This window comes from Dendrobates tinctorius, unplaced genomic scaffold, assembly GCF_039654945.1.
Source record: "Dendrobates tinctorius isolate UK_male_01 unplaced genomic scaffold, ASM3965494v1 ptg000071l, whole genome shotgun sequence".
NCBI classification, from domain to species: domain Eukaryota; kingdom Metazoa; phylum Chordata; class Amphibia; order Anura; family Dendrobatidae; genus Dendrobates; species Dendrobates tinctorius.
In genome coordinates this window covers 8,780,812-8,798,802 of record NW_027361739.1, presented here as the reverse complement: position 1 = coordinate 8,798,802, position 17,991 = coordinate 8,780,812, and the positions used below count along the sequence as shown (strand labels likewise).

Genomic DNA, 17,991 nt, shown 5'->3' with positions numbered 1-17,991 from the left:
ATATGTAGATAGGGGAAAAAGTGTTTGGTGAATTGGAACGCGTGGGGTAAAAATTTTGCCTCACAACATAGCCTATGACGCTCTCGGGGTCCAGACGTATGGCTGTGCCAAATTTTGTGGCTGTAGCTGTGATGGTGCGGATGCCAATCCCGGACATACACACATACATACATACACACCCACATTGAGCTTTATATATTAGATTTGAACCGTGTGTGCACTGTTTTCTGCGCTTCCTTCTCTTGTTTTCCTTCGCTCTGTGATATCTGTGGCCACTGTCTCTCCTCATTGTTATTAGTGGTTCAGTAGAACAATTAATGCTGATAGGATTTTTTTCGTTCTTATTAGGTTCCTTGCAGCAGAAATCTTGAGTGGAATAGAGTTTCTCCACAGTCGGGGGATTATTCACCGGTAATAAGTCATTTATTTTTTTATACATAGGGAAAGATTTACTATGGGAAATAGTTAAATGTGCCAAAATTGTGGTGTTATTTGTGCCAAAAATCTGGTGAACATGACGTGCACCCCATTTATGAAGTGTTGTATACACTTTTTGGGGCTCACTTGAACAGGGGACAAGGCTTTTATGGAAATGGGAATAGGTTGACAGGAATCCATGTGGCCTACAATGTCACAATGTGCAACTCAACTGTAACCAGATTTTTGTGAAAATTATTGGCTCTAAGTAATGAAAACAATAGTGGTGTAACATCAGACAAAAGTCTCTGAAGATGCTCCTAATTTGTCACACAGCCTCTGTGATGAATTTGGCGCGTTTTCAGACAGCCTGGTTTATGTCTACACAAGATAGGATTAGTGAATCTGCCCCGTGTTTAATGAGTGGTCCTGTGAAGACCCCACAGTAACCCAAGCACTACAGCTGATCTATGTCTGATTCATAGAACTATTTTTCTTTCTTTTTTTTAAGGGATTTAAAACCAGACAACATTCTTCTGGACGGTGATGGACACACTAAGATTGCTGATTTCGGCCTTGCTGCAATGAATGTATTTGGCTCTCAGAAGATCAAAGGCTTTTACGGCACTCCTGGCTATATGGCTCCTGAGGTGACTACTAATATCTCATATTTTATTATCCACCTGCAATTCTCACTTAATGTGGAGCTTGTGGAATCACAGATCTATCACCACAGTGGCCCACATTTACTAACGCTATCTAATAGATGGATGGTGTAAGGGTCCCCATACATATTAGACTAAATTCAGGCGAACCAGCCAACATTAGAGGGATCAGCCAACCGTCTACTGTGTACTGGGGCCCCTCGACGCTACAGACGGGAGGAGAAGGATCTAGCACATTGGATTTCCAATGATCAATCCTTTATTCTTCAGAGTTTGGCAGAGTTTCTCTAAGGCCGGGGTGACACTAAAGTTGAATATCGACGAGTGCTATGCAAGAAAATATCGCATAGCACTCGGACCACTGTTAATCTATAGGGCAGCTCCCATCACCGCTTTTTTTCTCGGGCGTATTCAGCGTGCGAAACAAATCACAGCATGCTGCGATTGTATGCGAATACCAGCCGAGTCTCGCCAGTGCAAGTTTACGGGTGCGAGAAAAAATCGGACCCCACACTGACCATCAGTGTAGCCAGGACCATTAGTGTAGCCTGCGAGAAATACGCACACATTTTCCTCATTTCAGCCCATTTAATGCAATGGGGAAATCAGTGAGAAATGTAGCCATACGGATGTCACACGGATACTTAGATGCGAGGAAATTGCATCATCGCACTGCAAATGGATTCCTCACGGATCACCATACGGAGAACATTCGTGCGATTCTCAGTCGACAGAATCGGTCCGATTTTTCATACGGCAAGTGTGACTCCGGCCTAATAGAGAACATTGGAGTCTTGGCCGAACCGTGAGTTCCTGTTAATGGCAGAGGTAGCTATCAACCAAATGATCTTTTGGCCGACATGTAATAAGAATGTGGGCTTAGGTATGGAAAAACACTACCAGTAAACATAGACCACAGTTGTTTTCTCTCTCCCAGGATGCACAATGTACTAACTTACTCTCCTAATCTTATGTTTCCACAGATGATCCATCGAAAGCCCTTTAATTACACGGTCGACCTGTTCGCTTTTGGAGTCATAATCTTCCAAATGGCCACAGGATCTCACCCGTTTTACGATGGTCCTTGTTTTCGAAGGATTGCCCGTTCAGTGGCACATGATAAACCTAACTATCCATACACCATAGATTCTCAGATCAAGGATGTCATAGCGAGAGTGAGTAAATAGACACTTATACCTGGAGACATAGGAAGGATAGCCCAGTCATGAGTTTTGATAATACACCATACATTTCATCACCACTGTGTTGGGTATTTCAGCTTTATCCAATAGAAGGAAGTGGGACAATGCTGGAGCCCCAGGACAGCCTCTCCTATATGTACAGTGTTCTTATCGACAGGCCAATATATACAATAAAGAGACTGTGGAGCTCACCAAAACCTCTTCACACAGCTAATCATCAGGATTATTGTGTATCGGCCCCTGACTGATCGAGATCTGATGGCCTATCCTGTACTAGATTATCCTGTATTATCCTATCCTGTACTGTCCTATTGTATCCTATCCTGTACTGTCCTATCCTGTACTGTCCTATCCTGTATTGTCCTATCCTATCCTATCCTATCCTGTACTGTCCTATCCTATCCTGTACTGTCCTATCCTGTACTTTCCTAGCCTGCACACTGTCCTATCCCGTACTGTCCTATCCTGTACTGTCCTATCCTGTATTGTCCTATCCTGTACTGTCCTATCCTGTATTGTCCTATCCTGTATTGTCCTATTCTGCACTGTCCTATCCTGTACTGTCCTATCCTGTACTGTCCTATCCTATCCTGTCCTATCCTGTACTGTCCTATCCAATCCTGTATTGTCCTATCCTATCCTGTCCTATTCTGTACTATCCTATCGTGTACTATCCTATCCTATCCTGTCCCATTCTGTACTGTCCTATCTTGTCCTATCCTGTACTGTCCTATCCTATATTGTCCCATTCTGTTCTGTCCTATCTTGTCCTATCCTGTACTGTCCTATCCTGTATTGTCCTATCCTATCCTGTCCTATTCTGTACTATCCTATGCTGTACTGTCCTATCCTGTACTGACCTATCCTGTACTGTCCTATCCTATCCTGTATTGTCCTATCCTATCCTGTCCTATTCTGTACTATCCTATCCTGTACTGTCCTATCCTATCCTGTCCTATTCTGTACTGTCCTATCCTATCCTGTCCTCTATTATCCTATCCTGTCCTATCGTATTTGTTTCTTGCAATGGTTGTTTTAATAAATTCATATTTCTATAAGAAAATGGGAAAACAATTCTGTAACTGCTGTTTTTTTCTGAGACTTTTTATATTATTACTTGTGATATAATAATGTTTTTTATATATTTGCAGCTCTTGTGTAAATCACCAAAGAAGAGGCAGGATCTTTGCAGAAATCTAAAAGGACATCCATTCTTCTGGCCCATAAACTGGGAGGAATTAGAGGCGGGAAGGTCATGTCCACCATTTACAATGAGACCTGTAAGTACACAGCGTTATTTTATTATAATGTCAGCTCCTCGTCTGTGTAATGTGATAATATGTGTAAGAAATACTCAAATAATGAGTAACAATCCTACCTAGTGTAGGCCAGAATGTTTTTATCCTCCCCTGCTGGTAAATGGGTGGAATTACAGTATGGGACAGGATGGACAGGATTTTACATATTGCTCAAATGTGTAATTATTGTCCCCGATTCTTCAGAAGGCCACTTAGTGAATAACTTGGATCCGTTAGGCTGCGTTCACACTGTGCTTTTTTTTTGCAAAAGAGCCATAATCTCTTGCCATTTTTAGGGAAAAACCACAACAAAAGTATGATACAGCATCAAAAGCACCCGATGTGTTTGCAATGTGTCAACACAGCTTTATGGTGCAGTTGTAACAGATGTGGATATCAGATTGCCAGGCAGCACCAGTAGTTGATTTGTTCTCAAGCTGCAGGTAACAATGCATCATGGAGATTAGCGGTAATCTGCACATGGTTACCACGGCTCATCCACAATCTGTAAAGGTGACAGATATAATAAAATACATAATGAATTAACCAGACTGATTTGTCTATTATAGATCCCATGTTTGGAAACCAGCGAACAATTTGAATTGCGCCAAGTGATGTCTGGCACTGAAGCTCGGAAACCACCTATAACCCCGGAGGACCAGCGGCTGTTCCGTGACTTCTCCTACATGAGCAAGAGGTGGAAGAGCATTACAAGCCGCAGCAATAACAACAATGGAAATACAACGTAGTCCCCTCCCCCAATACCTGACTACTGGGTCAGGGAGGCGTGGACCTGGGTGTGGTCTAATGAAACAGATGTGGTCTGTTGGGATCCCACCCCCGAGTTCTTCCATCTACTCTCTTACATATCAGAGACCATAATCTCCTGCATTCTCTATTGCTGCCCCATACCTCATCTGGCTGGCATGCTGCTTGGAGATGCAGGACCATCATACTACAGGACGGCACGGTGGCGCAGTGATTAGCGCTGTTGGCGAGCAGCATGGTGGTTCTGGGTGTAAGTCTGGGTCACCATCTGCACAGAGTTTGTATGTTCTCCCCGTGTCTGTGTGGGTTTTCTCCGGGTACTCCGGTTTCCTCCCACAACTCAAAACATACTGATAGGAGAAAAAAATAAAATGATTAATTATTGAACATCATCAGCCTGTATCTCGTGTATTTCTGTATTTATTATCAGTATGTGATATATAGAAAGGTAGCAACACTGCACATTGTCATGACTTTCATAGACTATTACATAAAGGGAATCTGTCACCCCTTTTTAGTGATATCATGTAAAGATATCACCCAATTGTACCTCCCATAAGGATTCTATTAGGATTTTTTATTCCCCCTGACCCCGCACCTTTGATGCATAAATACCTTTGTTATCTTGGTGAAGATGTATGCAAATCGCCGCGGTCCGCTCCGATGGGCGTGGCTTAGGCACCTTCTTCCCCCCCTCCTCAGCTTGCTGAATGTAATCTTCATCTGTGAATATCACAGATAACGTTGTTTTTCGCGCTTGCGCATTGTAAAGGCCTCCGGCGCCTGCGCAGTATGCTTTGCCCAACTTTGGGCGAAGCATACAATCGCTACTGCGCATGCGCCGGTATTTTTCAGCACGGTCTATGCCCCGGAAGTCTTCACATGCAGGACACACTTCCGGGGCATAGACAGCCCTAAAAAATACCGGCGCATGCGCAGTACCGATTATATGCTTCGCCCACAGTTGGGCAAAGCATACTGCGCAGGCGCCGGAGGCCTTTTCAATGCGCAAGCATGGAAAACAACGTTATCTGTGACATTCACAGATGAAGATTACGTTCAGCAAGCCGAGGGGGGGAAGGCAACTAAGCCACGCCCATAGGACCAGACCGTGGCGATTTGCATACATCTCCACCAAGATAACAAAGGTATTTATGCATCAAAGGTGCAGAGTCGGGGGGAATAAAAAATCCTAATAGAATCCTTCTGGGAAGCACAGATGGGTGATATCTTTACATGATATCACTAAAAAGGGGTGACAGATTCCCTTTAACCTCTACATTACATACCTGTAAGAATTAATTGATATCCACAGTGGCATAAAACAAGGTCAGTATTTTTATACGTTGGGTCTGACTCCTGCCTAATAGTCATATCTGGAGGTGGAAAGGTTCCCTTTAATAGGCCCGTTCAGTGGGCCTGTTATAATGAGGAGGCCATTGATTGCCATTGTACCAAGGGCACTATGGACGTCAGCCGGAGTCCCAGCAATTTAATACAACGAATTAACCCCTTAAATGAACCCCTACAGCTCCAAAATTTTACCCACAAACCCTCATATAATTAGTAGTGATAGACATAACAAAAAAACATGAAATGAAATGGTTAACTATATGTAAACCATGTGTCATTTCATGTCGGGCAGGAGAAAGATTATACAAAAGCCGGCAATTGTTTCAGCGGCTATTCTGCAATGGTGAACTGTATGATTTAGAAATATATATATAAATGTGTCTCTATGACATGTATAAAATATATATATATATTTGTGTGTCTAGATCTATTAATTTGTTTCTTTATTTAACCGGTCACTGTGATTTTACTGTATTTGAAAAAAAAATTGCCGGCTTTTGGTGCGATTTTACCGCAACTCACACATCGTGTCCGTTTGCAATCCAATTTTTTCTCGCCCCCATAGACTTGCATTGTCGAATCCGATCCGAAAATCGGTGACAATCGCAGCATGATGTGAGCTGCCCCATAGAATAACATTGGGACGAATGCAATGCAATTTTTTATTGTATTGCATTCGTCCGATTTAATCGCTAGTGTGACCCCGGCCTTAGTACCAAATCTGCATTCCTTTATGCTAGGGACCATAAGCCCAAAACACTGATCCTGCTGTCACACTGAGTACCTTATAAGAATACCCCTTGGTTGGATAACATTTTACCGTTAGATGCTGCTGCTGCCTAATAAGTGACACATCGCTGAAATCAGGGTCTCATCCCCAATCTCATGTTACCCTCAGATTACATAGCACAAACCTGCTGATAATTCACTTTACCAGCTGAGTTTCCACAATGCACTGCTCACAGGAAACCAGAAGAATGCATACGTTGGTATTCTGTATGAAGAGAGAATAATCATAATTAAAAAGCCGAATAAGAAACGTTATGCATTAGATGGATGGAGAATGCGTCTACTCAAAGGCTAGTTAATATCAATTCCTGTTGCTTAATTATTGTTTTTGATTAATTGATATCTATATATACTGTAGGGATTCTACTCGCTTAGGTGTGACGGGAGACAGTCAGGCGGCAGGTTCTCTTAAAGTTCATGCGGTTTATTACGTCATAAACCAAACAGCACGTCACCAAAATAAACAGCCATCAGTTCAGGAGACAAAATAACATCATCTGTCCTTTCCTTCAGGCACAGTCCGCGAGCCTCAGCGCACACAGGAGGTGTATAACCCCTCACATACAGCTGCCTGGTTCAGGAGCAGGCCACATTATAAGGGTGTAGCCACACCCACGAGCCCAGCAGCTGACTGGTCACATGACTGTGACCTCACCACAGGTCCTTCAAACAATAATAATACAGCAATATTTGTTATGCCTTACATTATGGAGACAAGCCATTTATGAGACACATATCTCCCATCGATTACACGACCCTCAGCCCTGCCACATACCTCCCCCCTCTGCCTAAAGCCGTGGCACTTTCACCTACCAGGCAAGGGATTCTGGAGAGGGCATCAGCATTCCTATGTAGCTTCCCGGCCCTATGCTCTACATGGAAGCTGAGGTCTTGTAGAGCTAAGAACCAGCAGGTGACCCTAGCATTCTAACCCTATGTTTCCCTCATCCACCTGAGTGGGGCATGGTCGGATATTAATCTAAACTTCCGTCCCACCAGGTATTACCGTAAGTATCCACTGCCCATTTTATGGCCAAACACTCCTTCTCTACAACTGAGTAATTTCTCTCACAAGATGTCAACTTCCTACTCAAGTAAAGAACAGGATGCTCCTCCACACGTATCTCTTGGGAAAGGACTGCTCCTACCCCGACATCTGAGTCATTTGTCTGGAGGATAAATTCACATTTAAAGTCTGGGGCCACCAAAACGGGTTGCTTACAAAGAGTTCCCTTCATTTCTTGGAAGGCTAACTCTGCTTCTTCGGACCAGCTGACCATCACTGACTTTGTCCCCTTAAGCAGATCAGTTAGAGGTGCAGCCATTGTGGTGAAGTTTGGGATGAACCTCCTGTAATATCCCACAATCCCCAGGAAGGCTTTAACTTGCTTTTTTGACAGAGGTCTCGGCCATAGAATCATAGAATCATAGAATCATAGAATCGTAGAGTTGGAAGGGACCTCCTGGGCCATCTGGTCCAACCCCCTGCTCAAAGCAGGATTCGCTAAATCATCCCAGTCAGATGTCTGTCCAGCCTCTGTTTGAAGACTTCCATTGAAGGAGAACTCACCACTTCTCGCGGCAGCCTGTTCCACTCATTGATCACTCTAACTGTCAAAAAGTTTTTTCTAATATCTAATCTGTGTCTCCTCCCATTCAGTTTCATCCCATTGCTTCTAGTCTTTCCTTGTGCAAATGAGAATAAAGTTGATCCTTCTACAATGTGACAGCCCTTTAGATATTTGTAGACCGCTATTAAGTCTCCTCTCAGTCTTCTCTTTTGCAAACTAAACATTCCCAAATCCTGCAACCTTTCCTCATAAGACAGGGTTTGCAGACCGGTCACCATTCTGGTCGCTCTTTTCTGAACTTGCTCCAGTTTGTTGATGTCTTTTTTAAAATGTGGTGCCCAAAACTGGACACAATATTCCAGATGAGGTCTGACCAAAGAGGAGTAGAGGGAAATAATGACTTCACGTGATCTAGACTGTATGCTTCTGTTAATACATCCTAGAATTGCATTTGCCTTTTTTGCTGCTGCATCACACTGTTGACTCATATTCAGTCTGTGATCTATTAGTATACCCAAGTCTTTTTCACATGTGCTGTCACTTAGCCCTATTCCTCCCATTCTATATATGCTTTTTTCATTTTTATTGCCCAGATGTAGTACTTTGCATTTTTCCCTGTTAAAAACCATTCTGTTTGTTGCTGCCCACTTCTCCAGTTTATTTATATCTTTTTGAATCCTCTCTCTCTCTTCTCTAGTATTAGCTATCCCTCCTAGCTTTGTGTCATCAGCAAATTTAATCAGTTTACCCTCAATTCCTTCATCTAAATCGTTGATAAAGATGTTGAACAATACAGGGCCCAGGACAGAGCCCAGTGGTACCCCACTTGAGACATTCTTCCAACTGGATGTGCAGCCATTTACGACCACTCTTTGGGTCCGATCACTAAGCCAGTTATGAATCCACCTAACAGTTGCCTTGTCCATTCCATACTTAGTCATTTTTTCAATAAGGATTGTATGAGAGACTTTGTCAAATGCTTTGCTGAAGTCAAGATATACTATATCTACAGCATTTCCTTGATCCACCCAATCAGTGATACCGTCATAGAAGGAAATTAAGTTAGTCTGACATGACTTATTAGTTACAAACCCATGCTGACTCTGTTTAATCACTTCATTCTTATCCAGGTATTGACATAAATGTTGTTTAATAATTTGTTCAAAGATCTTTCCTGGTATAGAAGTCAGACTCACCGGCCTATAGTTGCCTGGGTCCACCTTCTTCCCCTTTTTGAAGATAGGAACAACATTTGCTCTTCTCCAGTCTTCTGGCACTTCTCCTGTTCTCCAAGAATTTTCAAAGATTATGGAGAGGGGTTCAAAAATTTCTTCTGCTATCTCCTTCAGTACTCTGGGGTGTAATTCATCTGGACCTGGAGACTTGAATTCATTTAGGTTAGCTAAGTGTTTCCTCACAATCTTTCTGTTTATAGATATCCTGGATTCTTCTATTCCCTTAATAGGACAGTGAATAAAAGTTGATGTTACATTTCCTTTCTGAGAGAAAACAGATGCAAAATAGGAATTTAAAAGTTCAGCCTTCTCAACATCCTGTCTTACCATTTCATCATTTTCATCCTGTAAAAATCCTATAGCATCTTTGACTTTTCTTTTACTTTTGACATATCCCCAAAATCCTTTATTATTGCTTTTGACATCTCTTGCAAGCCTCAATTCATTTTCAGCTTTAGATAATCTGATTTGTGCCCTGCAGGTTCTGCAGACAGCATTATATTCTTCTTTAGATATGCCTCCCTCTTTCCATTTTATAAACATTTTTTTCTTCCTTTTTAGCATGTGCTTAAGTTCTGTGTTCATCCATCCTGGTTTCCTTAAATGCTTCCTATTCTTCCCTCTTTTCGGAATTGTTAACAACTGTGCTTTGAGAATTTCATTTTCCAAGATTTCCCATCCCTCCTGGACATTTTTGTCTTTTAGGATATCCAGCCATTGGATCCCTCCAATTCTCTTTCTGAATCCCTTAAAATCTGCCTTTCTGAAATCTAACCTTGACGTCTGAGTCTTCACAGGTCTTCCGCCTCTAGTTATCCAAAATTCTAAAATAGCATGGTCGCTACCTCCTAGGGTCCCAGCCACTTTTACCTCCTCAACCATTTCCTCCCTGTTTATAAGGATTAGATCCAAGGTAGCAGTTCCCCTTGTTTTCTCCCTTACCTTTTGGAAGATAAAGTTGTCAGCAAGAGAGGATAAGAATTTCCTTGACCTGTTAGTTTTGCCTGAGAGAGTTTCCCAACAAATGTCTGGATAGTTGAAATCTCCCATGACAACTATGTCATATTTCTTGGAGAACTTGGCCATTTGATGCATAAAGAGTTCATCCATATCTTCAGCTTGCACAGGCGGCCTGTAGTAAATGCCTACAATGGTGTCCTTTCCATTGTTCTGTCCTTGTATTCTTACCCAAACAGTTTCCACAGAACTCCCAGTCTCTGAAGATTCAATCTCTGTGCAGTTATACGCATTTCTAACATACAATGCGACACCCCCTCCTCGTTTTTCAAGTCTGTTTCTTGTAAATAAGTTGTATCCTTCTAGTCTTGTATTCCAATCATGTGTATTGTCCCACCAAGTTTCAGTGATTCCAATGACATCATATTTCTTTTCCTGTGTTAGTAGTTCCAATTCCCCTTGTTTGGTGCCCATGCTTTGTGCATTAGTATAGAAACATTTTAGTTTGTGATTGGTTTCTCTTTCTCCAATATTTTTATTAATTAGATTCTTTCGTCTTTGTTCTTCCTTTCCACTTCTAATAGCAGAGTTCTCAATAGCATTTGTCAGGTGTATGGCTTTTTCTGGTCTTTTGCTTCCCTTCCCATGTTGCTCTAGTTTAAAGCTCTCCTTACAAGTGTAGCAAGGCGACTTCCAAATACATACTTTCCCGTCTTCGTAAGGTGCACCCCATCTCTAGCAAGTAGTCCATCGTATAGGTAATTCACTCCGTGATCCAGAAATCCAAATCGTTGCTGACGGCACCATCGACGTAGCCAGTTGTTCACCTGCAGAATCTTATTCCACCTCCTTGTTCCATGGCCATCCACTGGGAGGATGGAAGAGAAGACCACCTGCGCTCCCAGTTCTTTCACTTTCTTGCCTAAGTCTTCAAAGTCTCTGCAGATGGTTTCCAGGTCGTTTCTTGCGGTGTCATTTGTCCCCACGTGTAGTAGCAGGAATGGGTAGTCATCTGTAGGTCTGAAGAGTCCTGATATCCTGTCAGACACATCTTTAATTTTTGCACCTGGAAGACAGCACATTTCTCTTGAAGTTATATCCGGTCTGCAGATAGCGGCCTCTGTTCCTCTCAACAGGGAATCCCCCATGACCACCACTCTCCGTTTCTTCTTCACAACATTTTTCTTTCTCCATCCGGGAGGACTCTGAAGGCGTACAAGGTTGCTGTTTGTTGGCAAAGTCTTATCCTGATGTATTTCTTCATCGTTTTCCTGCGTGAGAGCCTGGTACTGGTTTCTGAGCAGTATGGGTGCTGACTGCCTCCTGATCCTCCTGCTTCTCTGGGTCACATGTCTCCATTCCTCTGTTTCTTCAGGTGCACTTCGAATTTCTTCTCTTTCTGTAACATGAAGAGATAATTCTGCTCTGTCTAAGAACTCTTCACCTTCCTTAATGATCTTCAATGTAGCTAACCTCTCTTTGAGATTTTGCAACTTTTCCTCCAACAGGGACACAAGCTTGCATTTGTGGCATGTGAAGTTTGGCTTTTCCACTGGTAAATCTGTGAACATGTAGCAAGAAATGCAGCTCACCAAATGGCTCCTGGCCTCTTCCATCTTGAGATTTCTTAGAAACGATGAAAGATGAGCCAATTCCGATTTCCTCTTTTCAGCTGCAACGGCCAAAACCCAGTGATCGTTGAGCTCGCGGAGACTCTTCACTTATCCCAGAAGGCACTGGGAATATGCAAATGATCTCCTCAAGACTCTTCCCCTGGTTTTCCGATTTCCTTTTTTCAGCTGCAACGGCCAAAACCCAGTGATCGTTGAGCTCGCGGAGACTCTTCACTTATCCCAGAAGGCACTGGGAATATGCAAATGATCTCCTCAAGACTCTTCCCCTGGTTTTCCGATTTCCTCTTTTCAGCTGCAACGGCCAAAACCCAGTGATCGTTGAGCTCGCGGAGACTCTTCACTTATCCCAGAAGGCACTGGGAATATGCAAATGATCTCCTCAAGACTCTTCCCCTGGTTTGAATTGCCTCCACTTTATTGATTTGGGGTTTGATCTCGCCACACACGACTACATATCCGAGGTACTTGGCTTCCTCCTTACCCAAGGCACACTTTTTCGGGTATATTGTAAACCCCGCCTCCCTTAGAGCGTCAAACACTGCTTGGACCTTTTCCAGGTGAGACTCACAGTCCGGTGTAAAGATGACGATATTATCCCGGTAGGCGGCAGCGTATAGTTTATGAGGTGCAAGGATTCTATCCATAGCCCTCTGGAAGGTTGCTGGAGCTCCCTGCAGGCCAAACGGCATCCGGACATACTGGAAGCACCCGTCTGGTGTGGAGAATGCCGTCTTCTCCTTGGCTTCCTGTGCCATGGGGATCTGCCAGTATCCCTTTGTCAGATCAAAAGTGGTTATGTACCTGGCAGGTCCAAGTCTCTCGATGAGCTCATCAACGCGTGGCATGAAATAAGTGTCGAACTTGGAGACCTCATACAGCTTCCGGTAATCGTTGCAGAACCTCCATTCACCATCAGATTTTGGGACCAGAACAATCGGGCTCGACCAGCCGCTCTTGGATTCCTCAATGACCCCGAGTTTCAACATATGCTGCACCTCCTTGGAGATTACCTCTCGCCGGGCCTCAGGAATACGATACGGTTTCATGTTTACCCGCACATGTGGCTCGGTCAGAACTTCATGCTCCATCACCTTCGTGCACCCTGGAAACTCTGAGAACAGGTCCCTGTTTTTCTTTATTTAACTCCCGGCACTGCTGTTTCTGGGCCTTTGATAGAGTCTCCGCTATGGTAACCGCTCCAACCTTCCCTTCTAGGCTGCCCAGCAAGCACGGAGTTACCGCTGGCTCTCTATCTTGCCACGGCTTGATGAGGTTGACATGGTAAACCTGGTATGGCTTCCGTCTTCGGGGTTGGTGGATCTTGTAGTTTACGTCTCCCAGCTTCTCCACCACCTCATATGGCCCTTGCCACTTGGCCAAGAACTTACTCTCCACCGTCGGGATTAGCACGAGAACTCGGTCTCCCGGATTTCAACTGCCTCACTCTGGGGACCTTGGGCACTGCCTCCCCCGCCCCTTTTGACCTTGAACGACCCACCCCTTTTTGGGACTCCACCCCTTGTTGGGACCCCCAATACAGAATGGGCTGCTTCCCAAAGGAGCCTTCCATCCCCTGGTATCTCTCGACCAGTCCTACCAGTTCATAGGCATTCTAGGGATCACCCTGGGCAACCCAAGTCTGTAGAGGTCTCGGCAGAGAATGCACAAACCGATCCATCACGACTCGCTCTACCATCTATGCAGGGGAAGCCGACTCTGGCTGCAGCCATTTCTGGACTAGGTGTAACAGGTCAAACATTTGGGAGCACAGGGGTTTATCCCAGTGATAGGCTCAGCGATGAACTCGCTGTGCCCTGGTAGTCATTATTACCCCCAAGCGTGCGAGAATTTCCGCTTTTAATTTGGGATACTCTCTGGCGTCTTGTACAGTCAGGTCAAAGTACACCTTCTGGGGCTCGCCCGTTAGGTATGGGGCCAGTACCTCTGCCCACCGCTCAGGCTGAAGTTTTTCCCTCTCAGACACCCTCTGAAACACCATCAGGAAGGCCTCCACATCATCCTCATGGGTCATTATTTGCAATATGTGTCTTACCGCCTTTGTGACGTGGGTGGCATCAGCCGGACCTGGGGTTGGGGCGCTCGTCCTGCCCTCCTGGATGGCGGGTGCCAGAAGCTGCATCAGCTGCCGTTGCTCCTGCTGGCTCTGCTGTCGTTGCTCCTGCTGGATCAGCTAGGGCTGCTGTAAGTACAGACTGTTGGCCTCCTGTTTCTCTCTGGGCCTGGACCAGGTGTTTCAGCAGGTCCTCCATTATTCCAGGTAGAGCTTGCTGCCTCGCTGAAAACTTTACCCAGGACATGCAGCAACGGTCTCAAGCCTCTGCTGGGAACTCTGCCCGCATTCTCCACTAATTGTAGGGATTCTACTCGCTTAGGTGCGACGGGAGACAGTCAGGAGGCAGGTTCCCTTAAAGTTCATGCGGTTTATTACGTCATAAACCAAACAGCACGTCACCAAAATAAACAGCCATCAGTTCAGGAGACAAAATAACATTATATGTCCTTTCCTTCAGGCTCAGTCCGCGAGCCTCAGCGCACACAGGAGGTGTATACCCCCTCACATACAGCTGCCTGGTTCAAGAGCAGGCCATATTATAAGGGTGTAGCCACACCCACGAACCCAGCAACTGACTGGTCACATGACTGTGACCTAACCACAGGTCCTTCAAACAATAATAATACAGCAATATTTGTTATGCCTTACATTATGGAGACAAGCCATTTATGAGACACATATCTCCCATCGATTACACGACCCTCAGCCCTGCCACAATACAAAAACTATGATTTCCTTGAATTAATCTGTAATTATGTTAATATGTTATATTATTGTTTCCTCTTCCTGTTTGAAAAAGATACAAACCAGACAGGCCTAAATGCATCTGCACTAATACAAGGTGCAGCGGAGCCAAGTAAAATGGCAGCTGCACAGGTGCATAAATACCAAATGAAACAGCCAGCCTACAGTCAGGGATTGGCCGTGTGGTACACCAGTGCAGAAGAATCCGCATGTGGCAGTGTTCACACAGGGAATGCGGGGCTTCTGGCTCACAACCTCTTAGTAACACCATATAGGGGGGCTGCCCAGTGCCAACTAGAATGCATCCCGTGTGAACAGAGGCCACAAGTTTTCTGAACCATTTGGGCCCAACTGCACCCTGAAAGAAATATAAAAAGTGCACAAAAAACATATCAATATATGTAAGGTATTGGTTGATATTAAGGCCTTAATATGGAAGCTGGAAAACTGCGTCAAAGTTCCTTACACTTGCCAGTACTACTGTAACATGAAAACCTCAAAAAGAGGAAGAAATCCTCCAAAAACTTCAGATACAAACCAGACAGGCCTAAATGCATCTGCACTAGGGATGGGCGAATCTACTCGTTAGGACTCGTTACTCTGCGAGTAGTAGGGGACTCGCAGGAGTCGGTACTCTGCGAGTTTCTAAGCGATTACTCGCACAGTAATGAGTCCAATGCAAATAAGGCTAAGTGCACACGTACCGGAACTCTCGCGGAAATTACAGCGAGAATTCCGGAATTCCATTCCGCGGGAAAATCGCATTTTAAATTCCCGCGATTTTCCCGCGGAAAAACTAGCATTTTGCAAGCATAATTAGCTTGCAAAATGCTAGCGTTTTCCAAGCGATCTGTAGCATCGCTTGGAGAACTGATTGACAGGTTGGTCACACTCGTCAAACATAGTGTTTGACGAGTGTGACCAACTTGTTACTACTGAGGCTGCCTATGCAGCATCAGTAGTAAAAGATAAAATGTAAAAAAAATAAAAAATATTGTTATTCTTACCCTCCGACGTCCCGCGCAGCCTTCCCGCCTCTCCACGCATCCGTTCCCAGTAATCCTTTGCGAAAATGCCCGCGATGGCGTCCGTTCTCGCGGGATCGCGATGTCTCGCGGTAATTTGCGATGACGTCGCGCGAATGACCGCGAGACTTCGCGATCCCGCGAGAACGGACGCCATTGCGGGCATTTTCACAAAGGACTACTGGGAACGGATGCGTGGAGAGGCGGGAAGACTGCGCGGGACGTCGGAGGGTAAGAATAACAATATTTTTTATTTTTAAATTCTATTTTTTACAGGGATATGGTGCCCAAAGCCCGGAGGACAGTCTCCTCTCCTCCGGACCGTCTGTACCATCCGCAATTGTTCTGCTTACTTTCCGCATGGTGGGCACAGCCACAGCACAGCCACATGCGGGAAGTAAGCGGAACAAAAAAAATGGCAGCACAGGAATCGCTGCAATACTCGCATCCCCATTCATTAACATTGGACTCGCTAGACTCGCAACGAGTAGCGAGTTTCCGAGTCGGACTCGTTAGAGTCTAGCGATTCCGAGTATTTCAGGATTCGCCAATCCCTAATCTGCACTAATACAAGGTGCAGCGGACCCAAGTAAAATGGCAGCTACAAAGGTGCAGAAATACTAACTGAAACAGCCAGCCTACAATCAGGGATTGGCCGTGTGGTACACCAGTGCAGAAGAAATAATCTGCATGTGTCAATGTTGGCCAGCTTCCGTATTAAGGCCTTAATATCAACCAATACCTTACATATATTGATATGTTTTATGTGCACATTTTATATTTCTTTCAGGGTGCAGTTGGGCTCAAATGGTTCTGCAAACTTGTGGCCTCTGTTCACACGGGATGCATTGTAGTTGGCACTGGGCAGCCCCCCTATATGGTGTTACTAAGAGGTTGTGAGCCAGAAGCCCTGCATTCCCTGTGTGAACACTGCCACATGCGGATTCTTCTGCGCTGGTGTACCACACGGCCAATCCCTGATTGTAGGCTGGCTGTTTCATTTGGTATTTATGCACCTGTGCAGCTGCCATTTTACTTGGGTCCGCTGCACCTTGCATTAGTGCAGATGCATTTAGGCCTGTCTGGTTTGTATCTGAATTTTTTGGAGGATTTTTTCCTCTTTTTGAGGTTTTCCTGTTTGAAAAAGGAAAACTGTATGTAAAATGCTTTTGTTTAGTAAGAATGATCTTAATAAAAAAAAGAAACGTAAAGCGTCTGTTTCAAAGCCATTACTTTCCTAATCATTTTCTTAAAAGCTGATTGGTTACTAGATTTCACTATTCAACCTGCCTACATTATTAAAGAAGCCCTCCTGCCATCAAAATTTGTATCCTCTTAACATATTGCAGTCATCATATTATATAGCGCTGCGTACTTACAATTTCTTATTTTACCTTTCTACCCATTAAATTCTTCTCTTTTCTCTGCTCTATGTAGAAACAGAAAGTCTCTTGTCCCTGCATTTATAATTCCTCTCTTTAACTCCTGACCCAGCTGCGACCACCTCCCCACTACCAGGTACTTTTGCAGTGACTCATGCAGGAAAAACTGTCCTCCTGTTTCTATATGGAGCTTAGAAGGATTCAGCTGGTCAGTTTTTAATCATATGTCATAGACGTAATGGAAAAGAGAAGAATTAGCTTAGTAAAAAGGTAATATGAGCAATTGTAAGTACACAGTGCTATATAATGACTGCAATATGCTAAGAGGATAACACTTTTGATGGGAGGAGGGATTATTTAAATAGATCTCTTAGAACTGATGGTATACTGTAAACTTTAAAAAAATCAAGAATATCAGTTTAATCCTAATCTTTGCTCCTCCGTGTCCCTCCTTCCTGCTGCTGTGATCTCACTCTGCTCAGTAAAAGCTGCAGCTGTCAATCAGGCTAGGTGAGCTGAGATTGCATATACTTTGAGTCATGAGCTATTTGTTTTTCTATAGCTGGACTCATACATTTATCATGTTAATATCTGGATTAGAAAAGAGTGACTATGATGAAATGTAAATTTACAGCATAGAAGAAATAATTTAAAAGTTATATTTGACAGATTTTCAGAAATTCCTTCAGGGAAATTGTACTCGCTTTGTTTGTTTCTTTTCAACCTTTATTTTTTGGCACTGGCTAGACCTCCACAAGATTTCATGACTATAGATAAAGCGGAGCGCCAAGCAAGGAGCTTCCTTGAGGAGACAGATGAGCGACAGGGGTATTCCCATCTGCAAAATCCTATCCCAATATGTAGTAGGTGTATTAAT

General features: G+C 44.1%; 1 long non-coding RNA gene across 1 annotated transcript; it reads right to left on the bottom strand.

Annotated features, from left to right (window-relative positions):
• Positions 1-4,656: 4,656 nt before the first annotated feature.
• Positions 4,657-13,995, bottom strand: LOC141096115 (uncharacterized). The gene is made up of 3 exons (XR_012233586.1): positions 13,943-13,995; positions 6,618-6,697; positions 4,657-4,700 (listed from the first exon to the last, which is right to left on the bottom strand). It is a non-coding gene; the product is annotated as an uncharacterized lncRNA (long non-coding RNA).
• Positions 13,996-17,991: the final 3,996 nt, after the last annotated feature.